Source organism: Petaurus breviceps, unplaced genomic scaffold, assembly GCF_028583685.1.
Source record: "Petaurus breviceps papuanus isolate PSGF00001 unplaced genomic scaffold, PetGlider_PUasm1.0 207, whole genome shotgun sequence".
Classification (NCBI taxonomy): Eukaryota; Metazoa; Chordata; class Mammalia; order Diprotodontia; family Petauridae; genus Petaurus; species Petaurus breviceps.
The window spans coordinates 11,934,685-11,944,408 of record NW_027185850.1 but is presented as its reverse complement, the minus strand read 5'-3'; the positions used below and the strand labels follow the sequence as shown (position 1 = coordinate 11,944,408).

General features: G+C 45.8%; 1 pseudogene; it reads left to right on the top strand.

Moving 5' to 3' along the window:
• Positions 1-6,667: 6,667 nt before the first annotated feature.
• LOC138164793 (DNA primase large subunit pseudogene) lies at positions 6,668-8,399 on the top strand (annotated as a pseudogene).
• Positions 8,400-9,724: the final 1,325 nt, after the last annotated feature.

The window sequence follows — 9,724 nt, the reverse complement described above, 5'->3', positions numbered from 1 at the left end:
CATGCTGCCTTCTTGGAGCAGACAGGGAGCCTTGCTGAATTTGGATTGTTGGATAATGAAGGTTAGTTTCCTCTCCCTCACTGCCCATAATTCAAGTTTCCCCGTCATTATTTTGTTCTCTAGAGTGGAGGCTGCTTATTGAGATAAGAATTAAGATCTAGATCTGGGGCCATGACCCCCATCCCCATGGCTTCACTATGGCACAGTGGAGAGAGTGCTGGATGAACATACCTGGTTGGCAGAGAAAAGATGGGAAAACGTGCCTCCTTCCTTCTGTTGGAGAGATGGGAGACTATGGCTGCAGAACGTGACATACACCATTGGATGCAGCTGGTTTCGTACAACTGTTGCTTTTTAAAAAAATTTCTGTTACAAGAGAAGGCTCAATGGGTAAGGGAAGCAATATATTCAGAAATGAATGTGTGTGAAAATGAAAGGCAAGAATAAAACTTTGAAAAATATTAAAATTCTTCCGATAGAATCCTGGCTCTGCTGCTTATGACTTCGGCATGATTATACTCTCTGGGCCTCAGTTCCCTCATCTGTAAATGGGGGGGATTTGGACTAAAGAGCCTCAAAAATCTTTTCTAGCTATAAATCTATGATCCTGTGACCTCTTCAGGCCTCAGTTTCCTCATCCATAAAATTTGGAAGTTGGACTAGAAAGCCTCCTAGGCTGCCTTCAGGTTTTAAAATGGTTGCCAAGAAATTCATCCTTTTGGAAAATTCCAAAAGTCAGTAAGTGCATTATTCCCAGGACAGCAAGTTCACCCTTGAGAGACAGGAGAAGCATTTTCATTATTCATTGTTTTTCCAGCACAGCCCCCGAGTGAAGTCACTGGGATGCATGTCATGGGCCCCGGCTCAGCCTCCAGTTCTTATCTCCAAAAGCGGCCTCTACTCTGGGGAACAAAATAATGACGGGAAACTTGAGTTATGGGCAGTGAAGGAGAGGCTTCCAGCTTTCATTATCTGGCAATTCGAATTCAGCAAGGCTCCCGCTATAATGGGGAAGCCATGTGGCTTCTCCGCAGCCTGTTACTCTCATCCGAGGTCTCCTCGTGTGGGGGAGGGAGGGTAGTGCTGTCAGTGATTTATGTATGAGGATAGAAACTCCGTCTCTCCAGTGGGGATGGGGGTGGAAAGCAGAGGGGAGAATAACTCTGGCCATAGGGCAGACATGGGGAGGAGAGGTCAAGATCCCAGAATGCCTGTGGTGGAAGGGACTCAGTGGCCCCCAAGCCCAGCTCATACTCCCCACAGAATCCCCAGGGCAATATGGTGAACAGGTGCCAGCTTTTAAAAATGGACAACACTGTTAGAAAGTTGCCCCCCCATAGATCATCAAGCCTAAATATGTTGTACCTTCCTCCCCTTGCTCCTACCTCCCTCCTCCCGGATAAAACAAAAATAACCCATGACTGCCTTGCAGATCTTTGACCCCGGCTTTTCTTCACCCTCTCCCAGGACTTCTCTTCTCTGCCCTAAGCATCCTTGATTAGTTCAGCTGACCCCCATGAGTCATGAGTGCTATGTCCTTCACTGGTGTTCACACCCTCCCATGCCCATTGACCAGACCTCCATCTGCTGCCTCCTTATTCCTAGAAGTTAGGCCCGTGACAGAATTTGCTTCCTTTTCTGTAAGACCACACCGTCGACTCATACTGAGTTTGCAGTCCGCTTAAGCCGCCAAATCTTTTTCAGACACAGTATGGTCTATCCCTCTCTTCCCCATCTTGTACTTGAGTTTCTGAACCCAAATCTCAGACGTTTTATTTCTCCCTATTAAATTCCATCTTAATGGATTGGGCTGTTGAGCTCTCTTTGGATCCTAACTGACATCCAGGGGGTTAGCTCTTCTCCTCAGCTTGATGTCCAAATCTTGAAGGAGATTTGCTGGCTGTGTGTTTACATTCCAGCGCCAGTAAAGGCCTCAGAGAAGGACGTGGGCAGAGCCACACTCCAGAGGGTCTGTCACAGAAAGGGAGACTGGCAATCTGCTGGCTGGGCTTTATCTCTCTCTGTCCATCAGTCCTGTTGGTCAGCTCAGCCTCTGTTATCTAGAAAGGTTGTGTTTCTTCTATCGGGCTATGGCGTGTCTGAACAATCCCTACAGCGTGCACCACAGGTCACCCTTGATAAGATTGGATTCCTGGAGGCTGAGCTTCTAAAGGGTTGTTGTATCAAAGCTTAAACATTTCCCACCCCCCATCAAGTGGCCCTGGGCAGCTGGGAGCCTTGTGGCTGCCTCTGAGATAAGGCACTGTCCTTTCCAGGCAACCCAGTTAGCTGCCCCCCACAGCAGCCACAGAGTCAATCAAAATAAGATCGAGAGATGCCATCCGGCCTTATTGTTGTTGCATGTGAGGACCAGAGAGGATAGGCCAACATTTCCTGACATGTCGGCTCAGGCCTCAATGAGGAATTTGGAATGGTCTACTTTTTTTTTGTTTTCCAAATATTTGACAAGGCACTTGAGGATTGGGAGCTGTTTCTACTTGGGGCAAGGGCCTGGCTGGAGCATCAAGGGAGCCCCAGATGAACAGAGGGGTCAGGGAAGATGCATTTTTTATGCTGTGACTTTTCAAAAGATGCCATAACTGTTTATGAAAAGATCTTCAAGTGGAACAGTCTCTCCAGAGAGACCATGTTATCCAAATCAGAGGTCAGTATGGAGTGCCTGACTCGGGGCCTTCTTTAGAAGGTAGAAAGTAGCACATGTTCAGACCTAGACATTACCAAATATTTGAAACTTAAACTGAGCATCCACATGGAATGATGGCAGGAATGTGGGACAGGACATTAGGAAGGCACGTGTTTATATTCTGCCTGTGTGACCCTGGACGTGTCCCTTAACCTTTATCAGCCTCAGCTTCCTCATCTCAGAATTGGAGTAATAATAACATCTTCACAGGGTGAAGGATCACAGGGTATGAGGACCAAAATGTAAAATACTTTGCAAACTATATACATAGCAGGTAGCCCTTTTCTCCTAATTGAAAACTCCTTCTCTGGGACCACCATTTTAGGCCGACTCACTTTCTGGATTCCTCTTCCTCCTAGCCTGCTGCCTTGCCCCCCAAAGACACCCTTCTCTCTCTCTCCCTTTTCTTTCTTTCCAGCCATGTGTTGGCTTCTCCCATGAGAGTACAAGCTTCCTGAGGGCAGGTACTGTCTTTCCTTGCTTGTATCCATGTCTCCTTGTGGCTGACTTATAGCAAGTACCTGAAAATGTTCTTTCAAGGAGCAGCATCCTTTCCACTCTAACATTCATAAACAGACCTGGAACTTAGAATTTCCCTGGAAAAGAAAGAGTTTCATCCCAATCTTGAAGGAAGCCTGGAAAGGAGGCAGGAGGCAGAGGTGAGGAGGGAGAACCTTCCAGGCTGGGAGATAGCCTTTGAGGTCCCAGCTGTCTGCCTGTAGAATGGCTATCTTCTCTTCCAAGTCCATTTTCCAGGGGTCCAGGCACAGAAGACTCAGGGCCTTCATAGTCGAAGGCTCTTGGCTCCAGGACAGAGAAGGCACTGAAAACAGAGAGCTGCCGGATGGCAGGGCTGAGCCCCATCACTTAATCACAAGATCTCAGAGCTAGAGCCAGGACTGTGCTGGAACCAGCTTGAACCAGCCTGTGAGAGCCCATTAAAATGTCCAGTGTGCACCTTTACACCTCAGCGATCAGCAATCACTTTAAATCAGGGCTTGATCTATTGCTTTCTGGACTATCTAGAACTGAGAATGAGTGAATAGTGCAGATTAAAGTTAAAAGTCTGTGTGTATACCCTTTTTTCCTTTCCAGAGAACCTTGTTGTTAAAGGTCTACCAGCACACTCCCGTGGCACTCTATAAACATAGAGTGAGTGATGTCTCTCCAGGCGTTGTCTAAAGTGATCCAGTGAAGGGATGCCCCAGGACTCCAAGGTTGGTCACCATTCCACTTGGGATAGCTCAGTCTATTTGGGGGTGCTTCTCTTACATTTATCTCTCACTCCCATTCACTGCTCCTGCTTCTGTCTTTGGGGCCAAATATGAAAATTTAATCTCTCCTCCAATCAGTGACTCTTGGGATACTGGAAGACAATCACCATGTCCTACCTCAGCTTCTCTTTTCCAGGATAAACAGCTCCACTCCCTTCTTCTGGTCTTCACAGCACACAGACTCAAGGCCCTTCTCCATTCTGGTCAGCACTCTGATGCTTCCTAATGTCCTCCCTAAAATGGGGTGCCCAGAACTGAGCACCACACTCTAGAGGTGGCCTGGCCAGAGCAGAGAAGTGGGGCAGGCAGATGGAGTGTGGGGGGGTCACCTCTGGCAGTTCTTCTCTCCAAGGTTCTGGGATGTCTTAATTTTTGTCTCTGGTATTCACTACAGAGCCTTGGGCATTCAGATGAATCTCCATTCATCTGTGGTTTTGGTGGATGTTCAGTCATTTTTCGGTCGTGTCCAACTCCCCTTTTCTTCCTTCCTTCCTTCCTTCCTTCCTTCCTTCCTTCCTTCCTTCCTTCCTTCCTTCCTTCCTTCCTTCCTTCCTTCCTTCCTTACTTCCTTCCTTCCTTCCTTCCCTCCTTCCCTCTCTCTTCCTTCCTTCCTACTACCTGTCATCTCTCCATTCATCATTTATCTCTGCCAATCTTTTATCCATTCATCATCCTTCAATCATCTATCAATCTACCATCTATCTATCCATCTTCCATCCATACCTCTTTATCTATACCATTCATACCTCTTTATCTATCTATCCTAACAGTATCTGCAAGTCTGGTACATGGAGTTTCCAGAGCTACAAAATGAAAGGGCCTGCTCCCATCTCCACTACACTTCTCCCTTTACCATGTCAGTTGTGGCCAGTTCCTACCCAGCCTGTTGCCCACCATGATTCATAGGTTCCTAGATTTATAACTATAGTCCAATTTATCTAGTCCAATCCCCTAATTTTACTGAGCAGGAAACTGAGGTCCAGATTTGTTAGGTGACATGGGCTAGACTAAACAGAAATAATTATCACAGGTAAGTTTGGAACTTGAATCTTTTGACTCCAGAATCAGTGCTCTCTGCATGGTACCATATACATGAGAGCTGTCAACATTGATTCTGAGATCTGGCCCAGATTCTAGAGAGACAAAGTTGAAAAGGGACAATTGAACACAAAAGAATCCAGAAAAGTTTCCTAGGGTAGGAAATTTGGAAGATCACCTCTTTTAGCCCCTTCATTTTATAGGTAAGGAAACAGAGGCCCATAGGAGGAAAATAATTTCTTCAAGCTCTGGAGCTATTCAGGGGCAGGGCCCAAATCTGAACCAGGACCCTCCAGCCTCCAGTCTCCAGTCAAGGGTGCATTTTCGTTTGTGCTATTTCCTTTTATGTAATGTGAGCTTTTTGAAGATGAAGGTCTTCTTAATTTTTACCCTTGACATCCTTCCCAGCACATAGTAGGGGCTTGGTATTGTATAAGGTCCTTGAAGGCAGGAAATTTTCCACTTTGTAACCTCAGTAGCCAGCACATAGCAGGTTTTGCTAATATGTGAGCAAAATTAGACAATTAGCCAAGTGTCTGAGAATCCTAATAGTACAGAAGGGTCCTGGCTCAGTTTCAATTTTAAATCAAGAATAGCTTTCTGTTGACCATGACACAGATGGGACAAGAGTCCTGTGTTTCTGTCCCCTATTTCCTCCTGACTTGTATGAACTGGCTGAAGAAATCCCACTGATCTAGCAGGGTCATACAGGCTTGGGAAAAATCTGCCTTGGGGCCTTCCAGGGGATTTTATGAGGATCTGGACCCCAAATATTTGTACATTGTCTTTTAGGGCCTTAATCCTCCTGGTGAAAATGAGCCACACAGAAGCAACACTGCTCATGTGGGAATTAAGCTGTAGAGTCTCAGCTCCTGGCTATCAGTCCCCAACCCTGATGCAGAGACAAGAGAGAATCGTGGTGCCGGCATTGCAGGGCTGTTCCCCTGACCAAAATGTCTATGGCAAGACAGAGGCATTTAAAACAGAACACACACACAGACACACACATACATTTTCTTTCTTCCCTCTCTCCCTTCTTTTTCTCTATTATCTCCCTCTCTCCCTCTACTTCTCTCTCTCCCTTTCTTTCTTTTCTCTTTCCCCTTCCTTCCTTCTCTTCTTCTATTGTCTTCCTTGCTCCATTTCCTTCTTTCTCTGTGTCTCTGTCTCTCTCTAATATGGCCATTTCCCAAATGATAGAGACCTGTCATGTTTCCAATCTTTTGCTACTGGAAAGTCTACTGCTATTAACAATGTGGCAGATAGGAGACTGTTTCCTTTCTTTGACCTCTTTATATCCAATTGTGTTGCTGTCTTTGTCCTTCATCTCCAAGAGGACCACGGCATCAGGGAAATGATGAGGTGACTTGCAGATGACTTTGATTTGAGTGAGGGAGGGTTGTGCAAGGTCACCGGCCTCCCTGTCTCCTCTAGAACCATCTGGGTCCAGTGGCCAGATATTCGTCAGGATGACTGGAGATGGCCCAGGATGCAATGGGGGATCCTGACTCTTTTAGGCTAAGGCCTTTTCACGCACTCACTGAGAGCAAGATAATGCCCATTCAGCGATAATATTTGTAAAGCCCTTTGTACAGTACCTGGCACATAGTAGGCACATAAGAAATGCTTCTTCAATCTGAAATCTCCCACCATAGAGAAGAGCTGAGTCCTGGTTCTAAAGGGAAGGGATCCGTGCAGGTTTAGGGGACTTGGGCTTGCTGCAGGTAACAAAGATGCAGTTTTCTGGACCTAAGAGAAAGAAACTGAATTTGATCGGCAACCAGAGGGGTGCTTCCTTTCCTCATAGCCTTCAGTTCTACCTACAACCTCCTTCTGAAAACATGTCTTTGACAGAGTTTGAAAGTCTGGCTATTGAAAGACTTAAACTGCTTAAAATAGTTGAAAATCTTGGTGTGAGTTACTTGAAAGGGTCTGAGCAATACCAGAGTAAGCTGGAGAATGAGATTCGAAAACTCAAATTTTCCTACAGAGAAAGTTTAGACGATGAATTTGAAGCACGAAGAAGGGATCACATATCTCATTTCATCTTGCGTCTTGCTTATTGTCAGTCAAAGGATCTCAGACGCTGGTTCATCCAACAAGAAATGGACCTGTTTCGATTTCGATTCAGCATTCTGCCCCCTGACAAGGTCCAAGGTTTCTTAAGGGATAGTGAGTATGAATTAGATGCTGTTTATAAGGTTCCTTTGGATTTATTCCGAGGAAGGAAAGTCTATTTGGAGCATGGCTTTGCGTTTGTGCCACATGAGGATATCGTGTCAATCATCTTGAATGACTGAGGACCCAAGTTGTCCAAAGCTTTGGCATGAACAGCAAGGTCACTGCCGTCTGTGCAATCCAATGAGCAACTACAGCCTCTTCTTAATCACCTCAGTCATTCCTGTGTTGGTCAAGATGACATTGCACAAGGAAATACGGAAAAATTTCACTGGATCAACTTGGGTCTCTTGCAATGAAATCATTCCCACTGTGTATGCGTCAGCTGCATAAAGCTTTGCGAGAACATCGTCATCTTTGGCCTGGTGGCCGAAGGCAATATGGTCTTTTCCTGAAGGGAATTGGCTTAACACTGGCAAGCTCTGCAGTTCTGGAAGCTAGAATTTATCAAAGGAAAAGTGGATAGAGGCAAGTTTGACAAAGGCTATGCTTACAACGTCCGCCATAGCTATGGTAAGGAACGCAAGAGCACAGACTATACACCATTCAGCTGCATGAAGATTATACTAACCAATCCACCGAGCCCAGGGCATCATCACGGGTGTGCATGCCACCCCAGTGATCCCGAGCTGTTGAAACAGAGGCTCCAGTCATCCAAGATTTCTCGAACTGGGATAAACCAGATTTTGGATTATGTAAAAGGCACTCACTACCAGTTGGCTTGCCAGAAGTTCTTCGATCTAACACATAATGTTGAAGATGGTATGTTTTGTTTGAATCATCCTAATCAATATTTTTTGGAGAGCCAGAAGCTTCCCAGTGGTGGCCGAGAAGTCAGGAAGGAGTCTAGCCAGACAGAAGTTTCTCAGGCCAAGCAGAGTGTCCAGAAAACTGCTAATTCAACATCTTCTCTTCCAGCATCTTTAGATTCTACACTGGAAATGGAAATGGAAGGGTTGGAGGGTTACTTCAGTGAATAACACTTGACTGTCTCCCTTCTTCCTCAGCTTTCAGTTCTTCTTTCCAGGTTTTAGCAGGTTTTTCTAGGTTTTACCCTTCCTAACCTAAGTAGTAACAGGAGAGAGTCATTTTCCAGGATGGATATAGTTATTTCATTCATATTATAACCAGAAAATATTATCTTTTGATTCCTCTTAGTTTAACCAATTGCTTTGCCATTCCTTTTTCTCCCTACCATCCTAATAAAAAATACTGAAATGGAAAAAAAAGGAAATGCTTCTTCTTCCTTCCCCTTTTACTCCTTTGAGGCCTATAGCCAGCAGTGATATCACTCAGTTTATATACATTTCAGTGACTTTTCTTGCATAATTCTGAAGTTTTCCAGAAAGACTGGACCCCTGACAGTTCCACCCACATGGCATTAGCAGGCCTGCCTTCCCACAGCCAGGGAAACATCCCCTGGTGACATTTTTGATCATCTTTGCCCTTTTGCTGGCACCACCTTTATGGATACAAGGTGAAACATCAGAGGATTTTAACTGGCTTTTCTGTGAGTTAGAAAGAAATCACAGATATGTTTATCCCCATTTTAAAGATGAGGGGATGTGACTTGTCCAAGGTCATGTAATGATAAGATAATTAATAACAGCAGCAGCAGCAGCATTGAAATCATCAGAGGTCTGCTTCCAGGCTCTGTTTCCACAGCCAGGCCTCAAGGGAGCATCTGGCCTCCTCCACACAGAGTCTGTCTTGGTTGTGACCATTCACTGACACACCAGTTTTTGCTGATAGAAATGATGTCACCCCAAGGGGAAGCATGAACTTGAAGAATAATGAGGTCCCGACTTTTCATAGATGCCCAGTGACTCATCTACCCCCTTGCTGGGGAGCAGGAGCCTCTTCTTGGTGGGCTGGCACTGGGCAGCCAGGGAGCCACACCCTGGCATTGAGAGACATGATGGCGGCTGCCTCTCTCTATTCCTCCTTTGTTTGAGAATAGCCTCTGACTGGCCCCCAGCTGGGTCACCACATCAGGCTTTTGTTGTGGGATCTGGGTTGTCTTTGCTCCCTGGTTCTAATCCCTACTGGGAGTTTAGCTGAAGTCATTGTGCTGTCCATCCTCAAAGACCTGTGGAACTTTTTTCTGAGTGTAGATTTCTGCTTGGCCCAGGCAGGCTGTGGCTCTCAGCTGAGCTCAGCTTTCGAATCTTGGAATGGTTTTTTCCCCTGCTTTGTTTTCTGCAGGTAGTCTTGGTGATGCACATAAATAGGTAGTAAAACATATTTTTAAAAACCTGTAATAAATGTGGCACAGCTGCAAATCATTGCTATGTCCCCTCTGGCAAAAACTAGATTCTGGCTGGTGTGTCTAGCAGAAGGCTCCCTGGCCCATTCACAGGCTGCATGCTCCCTTTCCACTCAGGTCCGAGGCCCTTTAAGTCCTCCCACTGCTGAAGTCAATGGGGGTGTGTGTAGTGGTAGGGGGAAGCTGAGCTGGACATGGAATTGTCAGAGGGGCATTTCAGCTCAGTGTGAGGAAAATTTTGTTCCCCAAAACAATTGCTGTCCA